Genomic DNA, 13,638 nt, shown 5'->3' with positions numbered 1-13,638 from the left:
TGGAATTCTTGTAATAGGCTTTACGATTTAATAGTAAAAGCCTGACTGTCAAGAAGACTTAATTCCGTCTACCCCATACGTGTTAAAAGGGGATAAGAAATGAGAGCTCCAAGTTTCCATCAATCGGTGACTCAGATTTACCTGGAGGTCACAAGGGAAATACCTTTAGAAAAGCTGACAGAAGGATTCCTCGGGAAGCCTGTTTACATCACCAATGAAATGGTCCCCAATCCCTAGAGGATTCTGGATGGAAGAAAAGCCAATCTATCTTTCTCTGATCACAAGATGGAGACGAGTCCCTTATGACATAGCTACAACTTGACTTTTACTGTTTCCATGACAAAGTTAACAGAGGGGAGACCTGAGGGAGTTGGAATGAGGGATCCTGATAGAATTCTTCTCTGAATGTTCTCTGCTTCATTTTCCAAATATTTCTTTAGCCATCATTATACTGAGTTTATCTAAGGCTGAATTGGCCTCAGAGGAGGCATCCCTCACAGAGTGACAGCTCCCAGTGCACATAAAAAAAAGGGACCTGGACATTTTTTCACTTGAGAGGCATGCTTTGCAGTCTCCAAACATTCCCCTGCATTTTGGAATGGAATAGCTTGTTCTGGAACAGTAGCCGTGTTCAGGGCAGGCTTCCTCATGTTTTCTTCCCTGCTTCCCAGATTTCACAGTAGACTTCACAGATTTACTAGTGAATGCAGACACTGACAAAGCAACTTGATACTATTAATGGATTTATGAGCCTCCTATGAACGATAAGCATTGACTAAAGCAACATAATAGACTACGTTTCTTAAATATTCATGTTTGTGGTTGTCTGGGCTTTTGCCCCTTCCCATGGTCAATCAGCAGCATCCTCATTGCTTCCAGGAAAAAGAGTACTGGTATAGTAAGAAAGAAAACACTGTGTTAAGTTTTGTTAAGGTTTGACTTCTAGAGTAAGGTGCTCATGCTCAAAGAGTTTGCCTTGAGGAAAGCAAAGGTTTCCATTTATGGTATAATGTGTACCTGAGGAGAGTAAAAAGGCTTCAGAAGAGTTTGTGAGAACATTGAAGACTGCAGACTGAGGAGACCTGATCTTGAAGGAGGTTCAAAAGGGCAGAGACCAGAGGACAGGATCTTGAAGAGGTGGGGAGGAGGCTCAATGGCATACTGGAGCATTTTCAAAATTGCTAGGAATTCTGCAAGTCAGCTGACTTTACATTGGTGGCTTCAAATTAGCGACAGTAGGAATATACTGTTTTATAGACCCATCATGCCATGAACTCATAGGGAATAGGTTCCAGTAGCTGAGGCTCCTTTCCATTGGTTCTCACAAAGTGTGCTTCTCTGGGTGGAGCAGGCTGACACTTTAGCTGAATCCAGATATCTTTCTCTTTGGCTTCCTTCTTTTTCTGGTCATTTTCCTTCACACGTTTTAGGAAGTTATCTCTGCTCTTACAATGTTTAATATGCTCAATATGCACATTAATTCTCTTGGCAAGAATCTTGCCCTTGTTTGTTTACAATGGTGCCAACATTGTAGACACTTCCAGCTTCGCCATGGTAACATTTGTGGGGCATTCCTTTTTGAACAGTACCCATTCCCTTCATGTCTACAATATCACCTTTCTTGTAGATTCGCATATATGTTGCCAAAGGAAGCACTCCATGTTTTCTAAAGGCCTAGAGAACATGTATCAGGTGCCTCTCCTCTTTCTTTCCCTTTGTGTTCGTCATTTTGTTGAATTATTGGAAGATGGTGGTTCTAGCTAAAAGGAGATAGTAAGAATATTTATACCACAGAAATTGGCAAATGCTATCACTTAGGTCTTTTATTCCCCTCAGCCAGCTAATATTTACCAACATAACCACAGAGTAAGACAAGAGTCAAATTTAAGAGACTGTTGGTAATCTGTGCCAGAGAGCTGGATGGAGCCAAGCCAATATCTGCAGGCCAACTTCAATGTTTTAATAGTAAATGCAGGAGAATATGAAACATTATTCAGTTAAAAAAAAAAGCTAAGTAAAATAGATACTCATGATGATATACATGCTGAAAATAAGAGAACAATAATATTTTAGCATTATTTTGGATATGATAAATGAGGTGAAAAAATATTTACTTGCAAATATTGGGAAGGGAACCAGCAGTTGGTGTAATGGCTATGTCGCTGGACTCCCACGTAGTCGACCGCAGTTCGCATCCCGGACCTGGTGGCTTAAAACTCATGCCAGGCGCGTGTGCGTGCGTGCCCAAGATCCCGAGAAGAGAATGGAGGAGAAGGGACTGCAGTGTGAGCATGCCCAAGATCCCGAGAAGAGAATGGAGGAGAAGTGACTGCAGTGTGAGCATCCCCCCTGGGGGGTGATTTCTCGCTTTCTGTCTCTATGTCTCTCTCTGTCTGTCTGGCAAGCGCACGCGCCCTATAGTGAAAATCTCTCAAAAAAAAAATCTATCTATCTATCTATCTATCTATCTATCTATCTATATGTATATATGGAAAATATCAAATATCTAGACGTAATCTAAACCACAAAAAGCAAGAATCTGGGGGACCAGCAGTTGGCATATTGGCTATGTTGCTGGACTCCCATGTAGCCAACTGCAGTTTGAGTCCCAGACCCAGTGGCTTAAACTCAACTTCGGGCGTGTGTGCGTGCATGCCCAAGATCCCAAGAGAAGGAAGGAGAAGGGATTGTGGCGTGGTCATACCCCTTATAGGGTGATTTCTCACTTTCTGTCTCTCTGTCTCTGTCTTTCTGGTGAGTGCACATGCCCTATAGCAAAAAACCTCTCAAAAAAAAGAAAAAAGAAAGAAAAGCAAGAATTTTAGATAATAGCTCAAACTACTATAGAATGGGGTGGGACAAAACAAAAAAGAACAGAATAAGGTCAAGAATGGCACATGTTAATTTTTAAACATATCATTAAAATAAACATCACAAATAATTTGGAAATTGAACAATTATTCAGTTAATTGTGTTGTAGAAATTAGTTACTATTTTGTTGAAAAAAAAAAGTTCATCCTATGTGAAAATAAATACCAGGCAAAAGAAAAATACAAATAACTTAACCAAACATATAGAGTCCCTCTTCCTTTGCCTCAAATGCACACCCTCCCATCCCTACCACTTTCACTTGGCTCATGCATAAGAATCACCCCTTCCTTGGGTTAGATATCAGTTTCTCCAAAGCCAACTTTGAACCCTCACTTTATATTCTCAAGACTGGATTTGACCCCTGCTACACATTTCCTTTTCCTAAGACTTATCTCACTAGATCAGAATCATCAGTTATGTAATTGGAAGTTCTACAAGATCAGGAACCACGTTTAGACATCCGTGTAGCCCTGGTGTATTTAGATCAGATATCTAAATAAACATGTGTTTCCTGAGGCTACCTTCCTACAGTCTGTACCTTGCTGTACCTTCTTCCATTCCCCAGCAGCTCTGCATCCTAAGTGTTGAGGTTTCCAAGAGCATCTGATAAAGTTTCAGAACATGGACCTAAAATGCTCTCAAACAGCTGTTCAGTGTGGCTTTCACTAAAATGATGAGTTAGGAAAAAGAAGCTACATGAGAGATCCCTCTCCCAGTTCTCTCGTTATCCTTCAAAATCTCTTCTGCACGCAGGTTTCACTTGCACTTCTCATGTATTGATTTAACTTCTGATTAGTACTTTTCCTTTTAAAATAATCAGTTTGGCATATTTCATTGGTAATTCAGGATTATGTCCTAGCAAATAACTATACCATAATCCCTTCTCCTCCATTCTTCTCCTGGGGTTTTTGGCAAGCATACACATGCACCCAGCATGAGTTTCAAGTCACCAGATTCAGGACTCAAACCATGGTTGGCCATGTGGGAGTCCAGCGCTTTAACTACTGTACCACCTGATGGTGTGATAGTTTATTTTTAAAATCACTTTTAAAAGTAATAATTAGGGGGCTGGCAGGTGGTGTGGTGGTTAAGGTGCTGGACTCCCATAGGGCCAATTACAGTTCAAGTCCCAGAGCTGGCAGTTTGCTTTCTCACTTTACTTCTTTCTTTGGTCAAATTTAAAAAATAATACAGATGAATAAAATTAAATAATAAAATAATTCTTTTATAAAAAAGTAATAATTAAAACATCATCTTACTACAAAACAAAACAATTTTAATTATTTTATACGTTTTTTTTTCAATTAGCAATAATCACACCTTGGATAAACTTCATTAATACTGCCACTTTGCAAAGCTATTTTATACATTTTGAAAGTTTCTTTAATCTCTTTCAATAAGTTAGAGACACACAGAAGAGGGGACAAAGAGACAGAAACCCCAAATGTGGTCTTGCTGTCACAATCCACGGATCCAGCTTCAGCCAGCCTTGGGACATAGGCGTGTGTGCACCTGATGTATACAGAGAGATCTCTGGATGCCAATCCAGAACCTGTTTAAATGAGACAGTCTCACAGAACACTGCCTTCATTATTGCTGCATCACTGTTCAGCTCCCAATTTCAATGATTTTAGATGCATGTAAACGACATTAATATTGTAGAGCGTAAGAGGAAAAAGTTAGAGGTCAGAAAGAACAAATAAATTCAGGATTCATTCGTTTGGCAATCTGAGAAAGGTAAGACTTTCAGAAATCAAAGTGAAATGACAATTACATCTTATCTTTTTTAAAAAAGCGAGTCAAAACCATAGTGAGAAAAGAACCTAATGAACACTGAAGAAGGAGCATGGTTTCAGAGAGAGAGGATGCTAATTAAGAAACAATGAAATCATGTCTTGATAAAAAGAAAGCTTCCATTTTGTGCTTTATTCTTCTATATCACTGGTTTTACATCAAAGATGCACATCAGAATGACACATGAGACTTAAAAAATCCACCCCAGAACAACTAAATTATTGTCTTCCACTGAAAGAGCAGGGCATTTTTAAATATCTGCAGGAATGATTCTGATGTACACCCTGGTGACAGATGAAGAGTCAGTGGGTCTAAAGCTATACAATATCAGGGAAGGGGCTCATTAGGAAAAAAGAACACTAATTATGAGGCAGGCCCTTGCACGTGAGAAGTTCTAAGTCTCAAGGTAAATCTGCCTTGGCCATTAATGCACTTAGAATGAGCCTGATTATGAGAGCTCTTCTAGATTGGCTATGCTGTGGCTATATTGCTATTGGGTTGCCAGAAAGGCCATGATGCATTTTTCGTATAGAAAAAAATGATTTTTCTGATACCCCAATATTTTCATGATCAATAATACAATAATTTTCATTATCAGTAAGAATGATAACAAACATGTTTATTAAACACTCTCTCGATGCATGTGAGATAGGTGCTAATTTCTTTACACACACACACATACACACACATTTATATATATTTATATATGTGTGTGTGTGTACATAGGTAATTTAACTTTCACAACAATAAGTACATCTAATTATCCCCATCTCTGAATGTGGAAATGGAGGTTTCCTGAAGTAAAATATCATGCTGAGGATTTAACTGTGACTAAATATTAAGCTGAGATTTAAATGGTAAATAAAATAGAGTAAGTGTTTGGGGTGGAGGTTATAAATACTATTCCTATAGTTCCATACCTGAACATAACATTCTGCAAATATTTGCTATTTTATCTCATCAGTCTGGGAAAGATTGTGTAGGTGCATGAAAACAATCGTATTGTTTAAAGTAACTAAAGCAATGAATTGTTTTGACATTTTGTGTTAAGTTTAATGTCATCAAAACATCCTCCTGGCCCAGAAGCCATGAGCCTGCAGTTCAAACAGTATTTCACAAGATGGCTCCCTTGCTATTTTTAGCTGCAAGTTATGTTACAAAATCGTACAGCATAGTTGTAAATTTGTAAATCTATAGGAAGCTACATATCTCTTAAATTTACTTTTGAATGAGCTTCTACCAAGCTTATTTTTTTGCTAACAAGGCAAGTTTATACAATCTGAAACTGCAACTGAAGTTGAGGGGAAACTCCCTTGCAAAGGAATTGTGCCAAAGAACAATAATAATCTGCCAATAATCTAGTCTATTGTTTCCTGATTTCCTTAGCTATTTCATTAATGCGTTGGGACAGCATGTTGACCACAAAATCTTTCTCAATCCCCACATGCCTTTCACAGACTTTATTCTAAATGTTTAAAGATAGGCACTTTTTGATAAAACATGAGCACTAAATGTTGGCCAATTGTTTTAATTTATAAGCAGATCTCTTCAACAGATTATGAAATTATATTTCTATAAAAAAGCTATATAATGCATGTTATTTATATCCTTGATAATCTAATTCTCCCCTTATCCCAAGGAATTGGACAAGTAGGGATGAGCAGAAGGTCTAATGGTTATGTCATTGGACTCCCACTTGGTCAACTGGCAGTTTAAAATTCATGCCAGGGGCATATGCATGCATGCCCAAAATCTCAAGAGGAGAATGGAGGAAAAGAGATGGCAGCATGGTCATTCCCGCTCGCTTTCTGTCTCTGTCTCTCTGGTGAGCACATGTGCTCTATAGCAAAAAATCTCTCTCTCAAAAAAAAAGTTAGATCTTGATGGACATAAGTAATCTAAATTGCCAAGAAAGCTATACTATTATACTTTTCACAGAGAATCATTAAAATTTATTTTCAAGTCTACTGAGTGTAATATGAAGAAATCTTTTTATAAGTTCATGGAAATATGGAAATAAAATATGAGCTTATTTAGATGTAAAATATTTTGAAATATATTCAGAGTCTTTCCATAATATGCATTCTCCATGACCTTGTTGAAGACCCCCTTGTAGAGGACTGGTTAAGACTTCAGGCTCTAGCGACCAAATGTCTATTTTTTTTTAAAGAGATATTTACTAAGCAGTAGACATTTTTAAAATATATATTTTATTTTTTATTGCTACAGAGTGCATGTGCTCATGAGGGAGGGAGAAAACACTCCAAGAGGGCATGGTTAAGAGTCTGGGCACATACACACGTGCACTTGGCATATTTTTCAATCCACCAGGGCTGAGATTCTAACCACAATGGACCATGTGGGGATCTAGCTCCCTTAACCACTGGGTTATGGGACTGGCCCTCAAAATTTCTCAGTTTGAGTCTTAGCTTTGCCATACTGCCAGTTGAGAACATTAAAAATAAAATAAACTTTCCTGTGTCTCAGTTTCACCACCTATAAAAACAGTCATAAGGATTAAGTTATATAACACACATAAAATACTTAGCAGGGCAGACCACGGCGCAGGGGTGAAAACGATGCTTTGCAAGATTGACCCATGTAAGAATATTCTAGATTCATACCCTAGAGACCTTCCTGAGCACACTGGGCACATATGTGCCATGATCCAGGGCAGGCTAAGGCAAAGGGTGGAGTGCAGCATCAAGACTCTGTTGGGGGTACTGCTTCTCTTTCTGTCTCTCTCACACATGGAAGAAACAAACTTAAAAATAATTACAGAATTGGGACCAGCAGTTAGCATAATGGCTATGTCGCGGGACTCCCATGTAGTCGACCACAGTTCGAGTCCCGGACCAAGTGGCTTAAACTCACGCCGGGCGTGTGTGTGTGCGTGCGTTCCCAAGATCCCGAGAGGAGAATGGGGGAGAAGGGATTGCAGCGTGGCCATCTCCCTTGGGGGGTGATTTCTCGCTTTCTCTCTCTCTGTCTCTGCCTGGTGAGCGCACGTGCCCATAGCAAAAACCTCTCCCCCCAAAAAGAAAAATATAATTACAGAATTTAGCACCAAGCATGGCACATGGTAAATAGCCAATGGCTATCAGCTGGTGCAAGTCACTTTCCTGGCCACAGAACATAACTGAGGTATTACCACTGATGCTGTCTGCTCATGATAAAAATAGTGGTGGATAGGCTGGCAATAGTATCACAGTCGTAATGCAACACTGCGCTGCTGGGCCCACGTGAGAAAGTCCTGGGTTCATATCCTGAGCTTTCCCTGTGCTCACCATGTATGCGCTGATCCAGGCTGGTGGACTATCGCAGGAGAACCCTGATGGAGCTGCTCCTTTCCTTTCCCTCTCTTTCTCTCTCTCTCTGCCTCCCTCTGTCTCATGGATAAAATAAAATAAACTTAAATAATAGAATGCTAGTGAGAATGATGTGGATGCTAAAGGTGTTCATAATTTTTCTCCTGAAAATATGCTTAAAGTAAGAAAGGGTTGAGCAACATTCTCTTTTCACACTCTTCAGTTTGTAGATTATGCAACCGAACAAACACAGCCACTTGATACCCAATCAACTGACCTATGAAACCAAGTGTTCTGCATTACCTCAGTTCACCTTTCATCTTCAAAGCCAAGTAGGCATTAGTAGCTACCAGGATATTTCACCCTTCATTAGCTAGTGGTACACACAGTAATTGCAGGACTGCAAGCCCCTTACTATGGAGAAGAAACTTTGGCATCTGTCTATAATTGCTACACAGTCTCTTGTTTGAGATAGTCCATTATGTTCCAGGTATCAAAAACTAAGGGTGGAAAAGCACCTTAACTTTTAAAACAAAATACAAATAAATGTGTATCTTACACATTCAAATGTTTCCGGTCAGAGAAACGGGGGTGAACCTTCCTCCCACCATGTTCTCCCAGCCCTAAGACTTATAGCAAGCATTTTTGCTCTCTAAGGGAACTGTGGCAAGTCAACTCTAGACAACAAAGAAAATTTCTCATGTAAAGCAAAATTCTCCATTGAGTAGAGCAGACAACCTAAAAATTAATAGCATATGATTACCAATAGCCAACAAAAGTTATTGTACTAATTATTTGCACTTGTTAATGGTTCTTTGGTTGACAAGTAAGATGTGTAGATTGGTAAAAGCTGTAAAACCCAAGAGGTGTTGAGAGGTCAAGAAAATTATATCATCAGACTGAAAGATTTTTTAATGGTCTCTTATAAAATAGCACATACCACATAGGATGTGCCACTAATAGGCACCTATTATCATGATCAAGTATTATTCACTGCCTGTACTATATGCTATATATTAAAGAGATGGCAATGCCATAGGTTTGTTGACACTAGCATCTTCATGAAGATATGCGTGACGCACTGTGCTATGATATTACGACAGATAACGATGTCACTAGAAGACAGGAATGTTTCAGCTCCATCATAATCTTATTGAACTACCCTGATAAATGAAGTCCACTGCTGACCAAAACATTGTTATGCAGTGCACGATAGAACAACCACAAAAAAGATAATCATGAGAAGATCTGTCTTAAAAGTGAACTTTTTCCTCCATTTTTATAATCATTTCACACCTATGAAGACTACTCAGATGAAGTCCTTTACTCTAAATTTAGTCTACTAGAAAACTTAATCTTGAAACAGAATCTTAGCAGAAATCAAAAAGGGAACTCTCAAAGACAAATCAGAAACACTGCTAGGAAATGCTATGTTTTTCATTCTGTAGTAATTCAGAGCCTACAGAAAAAATAGAATTTTCTACTCAGCAGAAGGAACTGGACTGACATGTACTAACTGTCTCCCAATCACAACTGTTGTTCCACCACCGTGCCTGTGTACATTGAATTGAACAGAAAAAACTTTTGAGACTCCTGGCCTCACTCTATGTCCACAAGTTAGAAACGCAAATCCAAAGTGAAAACAAGTAATGTAGAAAACAAGAAAGGAAAGTTCAGCATTTTAGATACCATTAAAATTCTTCCCTCTGGGCTCAACGGCAGTGGGTCACCACTAAGTTACTAGAGTCTCAAGGGAGACCTGAGTTTGGATCCCAGGGTGATCTGAACATGCCAACTGTGCTCACATGTGCCTGTGATCCTGGCGGGCTGCAAGGAGGACGGTGGTATGTTACCAAGGGAACCTCTCTCTCTTCCTCTCTCACAAAATACCTAAATAACAATAAACTTGAAAGAAAAACAATTGCACCTCCCAATCCCAGCCTATTTTCCTGGTCTATGTTTTCCCCAAAGCTATGTAATTAATATAGCATGATATAATATTTATTCCCTGTTAAGTATCTTATTAAATTTTTGCCTATATTTGGTATACTACAACTACCTAGAAATTGTTCAGTGAGAGGTCAATAAATACTTGCTGAATAAAAGAATAATTCAGAAAAGTGTATCTCTGAAAATGGTATCCAAGGTTTGGAGATAACAGGAGAGAATAAGACACCACATCTCTAAATTTGGAACTTAATTCAACCAAGAATGAATTCACTAGAATTTAAAGTCAAAATCAAGTAAAATTTAAATGAATAAAATAATATAAAACTTAAAGAAAATGACACAATAGCAAAATAAAATCTGTACTAAAGATAATTATGGAGCAGAACAGAAATCGTAAAATTCTAATCAATGCTGCAGCTTACAGAATACAAAAGATTTTCCAGAATTACAGAACAAATAATGGTGGAAAGAATTTAGGAGGCCAATGAGGTATACAGAGAACTGAGAATGAAGATGCAACACAGAAATTGCCAGGGTGTCTCTGAAGTTGAAAATAGAATAATCAGGAAAAAAAAAATCAAAACCATAATTAAATATTTTTTCTAAATCATCTAAGTAATAAATGAACCAAGTGCAAGATTAAAAGACAATCCCTTAAAAAAAATGAATAGCGCAATTAGGAAAACAGGTTATCAATAAAAGAAGAAAAATCAGGTTAGTGTCAAATATCTCTTAGGTACCAGTAGATTCCCAAAGACAACAGAGAAATATTTATAAAATTCTGACTGAAAAAAGTTGTAATCCCAGAATTTTATACCCAACCAAATTATTTTTAGTGTCTAAAGGCAGAGAAAGCCATTTGCAAACATGCCAAGTTTTATTTCATCCCTCTACTATCATTTAAAAAAGTATTTGAGAATTGTATAAATGTGTTATCAGTTAAATATCAGTTTACCAAGATCCCACAATGTGGCCCACCACATTGTTTTGTTCCACTTTTCTGATTTTACATTGAGTGATACCATTTAGATGACTGGGTCATTTTGCTTAGGAAATAAGCCAACAATTTTTTTTTTCCCTTGTAAAAGTAAAGTAAGACAGTATGTCTAGTAGTGATAAAAGACATAAAAATTATAAATGACGAAAAGATTAAGACTTCTTATGTCTTTGGAATTCATTTTTAAAAGATCCAAGTTATTGTTTTATTTTTATTTCTCAATTTGAGAAACTACTCACTCATTTCAGTGACAAATATCTTATGCCACCAAGCTCAAATTCATAACATCCATAAAGACCATTAATTTGGCAAGTTAAATATCTCTAAAAATCAGTGATTATGGTAAATTATTAACTATGTCAAGTATATACATAAAAATCACTGTAAGAAACATGGTCATATTTACTTGTTTTAGAAATACACTTCTGTATTTTCTATTTTTACATTAATCGTATATTTCCCTATAAGAGAAAAGGTCAATCTATATATGCAGTTTGATAAATAAAAGAGTCACAATTATGATTCTTAAAAAAAAAAAAAGAAACAAGTGAAGGAAAAAAACTGTTAGGAAGTGGTGTTGGATAAAGGAAAATGTAAAATTATATATTTAGGAGAGTAAAGAAAGTATGACATATCCTTAAAATAGAATATGACATAGCTGCTAAAACAATACCACAAATCCTTGGGAAATTACAAGAAAAAAAATTCAGGACTTCTTATCAAGGTACAGAACAGTTTTCATTAGTATGATAACCAAATGTTTCTTTATTAATCATAGACATACACACTTGCACACATACGTACACACACGAATGATTTCTAGGATGATACCATGAAAAGGTAACAGTGGAGGATTTTGCAGGGAATGAAAAACATATCTGTCATTTTATAATCTTTATACTGCTTGTTTGTTTTTCATTTGTTTAATCATATAGTCCTTATTAATTTTTAAAATAAAAGTATAGAGCATTTGATTTTAAGCGAACATATCATAGATTCCTTCTATTTTCATGCCCAATATTGCCACATAAAAGAAAATGATTTCCTTTCTGTACTGACATAAGCAAAATGTCTAACATGAGTTGCCTTGCTTTATAAATCCTTCCTAGAGTTTCTGTGAATTTTAAAAAGCAATTAGCACTATGCACCTTCAGACTTTTTTTTATATGTTTATAAGTCAACCAGGAAACATCATAGAGAAACAAAGAGTTTACTAAACATGATTTACAATCAGGACCACATGTTTTTTTTCTATCATTATCCCTATTAAATGTCTCCATTAAAACAACTTCATTTTTGCTAACCTAAACCTATCATTTTCATCCTCTGATTTGGTCCCTAAAGAATATACTGAATTCTTTTTCTAGCACTTAGATTTCATTTTCTTGATTCCTCACCCCCTGCCAAAATCTGAATATATTAAACTCAAAATATGAATTGGAGTTAGTACTGCTCTAGTATTCTAAAATACAACATTTATCATTATGTTTACAGAAAACAACTGAGAATCTGCAGGAGTTGGGGAGAACAGACAATATTTGACACTACATTTCACTCAGAGCTAAGCAAGAGAATAAAATTTTATTATATTCAGAAATGTGTTTTCACATGGGTTCCTTCTGAGCGCTGTACTTAGTTTTCACAGCAGTTATTTAGCCTTCTAGCACATACATTGACATATTGTTACGATGTACAATATGGTATTTTTTTCTCTCAATTTTTGAAGTGCCATTAAAACTACATTTTAGTCAGTTGGAAAATTAAAATAGATTGGGCTGGCCCCATTGTCTAGTGATTAAGGAGCCAGATTCCACATGGTTGACCATAGTTCAAATCACAGTCCCAGTGGCCTAAAAAAACATACCCAGCACATAAGCATGCATCCCCCAAATCCTAACAGAACGGAGAAATGGAGGAGGAAGGGATTGTGACGTGTTCATACCCTTCTAGCACTCCATTCTCCCTCTCCCTCTCTCTGTGTCTCTCTGTGGTGAATACACATGCCCTCTGGCAGTTAAAAATAAAGAAAATTAAAATAGGATTTATTCAAGTAAATTATTCTAAACTCTTCTGTGGATTATGAATCTCTTTACTAATCTAATATACAAGGTGGACCCTCTCTCTACAGAACCTGATGATCAACCCTTTAGCAATTCATAGAAATTGAATCACAATCTTATTTCAACCCTTATTGAGCAACAAGGAGAAATACAGCATATTTTCATAAAAAAGACCAATTTTATTTGTATGCTAAAGTTATTAAACATTGTTAATTGCATTAACACTTAAGGGCTTTTTTTTTTTTTTTTTTTGACGAAAGAAAGTACAACTTCATTGCCATATGCAAAGCAAGGAGTGTGAGCAGCTCATGCTAAAAAAGCCCGTTATTTTCCAGAAAGTTCCCTGCATGCACATTTAAGGGTAAGAATAAGGGTATGGGATCCTAGGGCCATGATCAGTTCAATGACTAATTTAAGGCATGATCATCTAGGTTTTCTTGATTGGAGGGAACTTAGATAATCTATTTCAATTTTAAGAGTTTTCTAAAATCCTGTGAGATAGCAAATGCAATTATTATCTCTCATCTATTAGAAAGTCATCTGGACTTTCACAGTCATATGATTAAAGAACAAACAACTCAGAAAAGTTCAACAATTTGGTCAAAAAACACACAGTGAATAAATATTAGGATCAGGATGCAAATGCAGGCCTTCTATT

General features: G+C 36.9%; 1 protein-coding gene and 1 pseudogene across 3 annotated transcripts in view; both read right to left on the bottom strand.

The window, feature by feature from the left end:
* Positions 1–13,638, bottom strand: part of KCNK2 (potassium two pore domain channel subfamily K member 2) — a 209,670-nt gene that overhangs the window by 55,715 nt on the left and 140,317 nt on the right. The gene's annotated exons all lie outside the window — the stretch shown is intronic.
* Positions 1,263–1,700, bottom strand: LOC106735657 (60S ribosomal protein L21 pseudogene; annotated as a pseudogene).

The sequence above is a fragment of the Tupaia chinensis genome, unplaced genomic scaffold, assembly GCF_000334495.1.
Source record: "Tupaia chinensis unplaced genomic scaffold, TupChi_1.0 Scaffold000473_1, whole genome shotgun sequence".
Lineage (NCBI taxonomy): Eukaryota > Metazoa > Chordata > Mammalia > Scandentia > Tupaiidae > Tupaia > Tupaia belangeri.
Note: the sequence above shows the minus strand (reverse complement) of the source record. Positions and strands in the feature narration are given on the sequence as shown.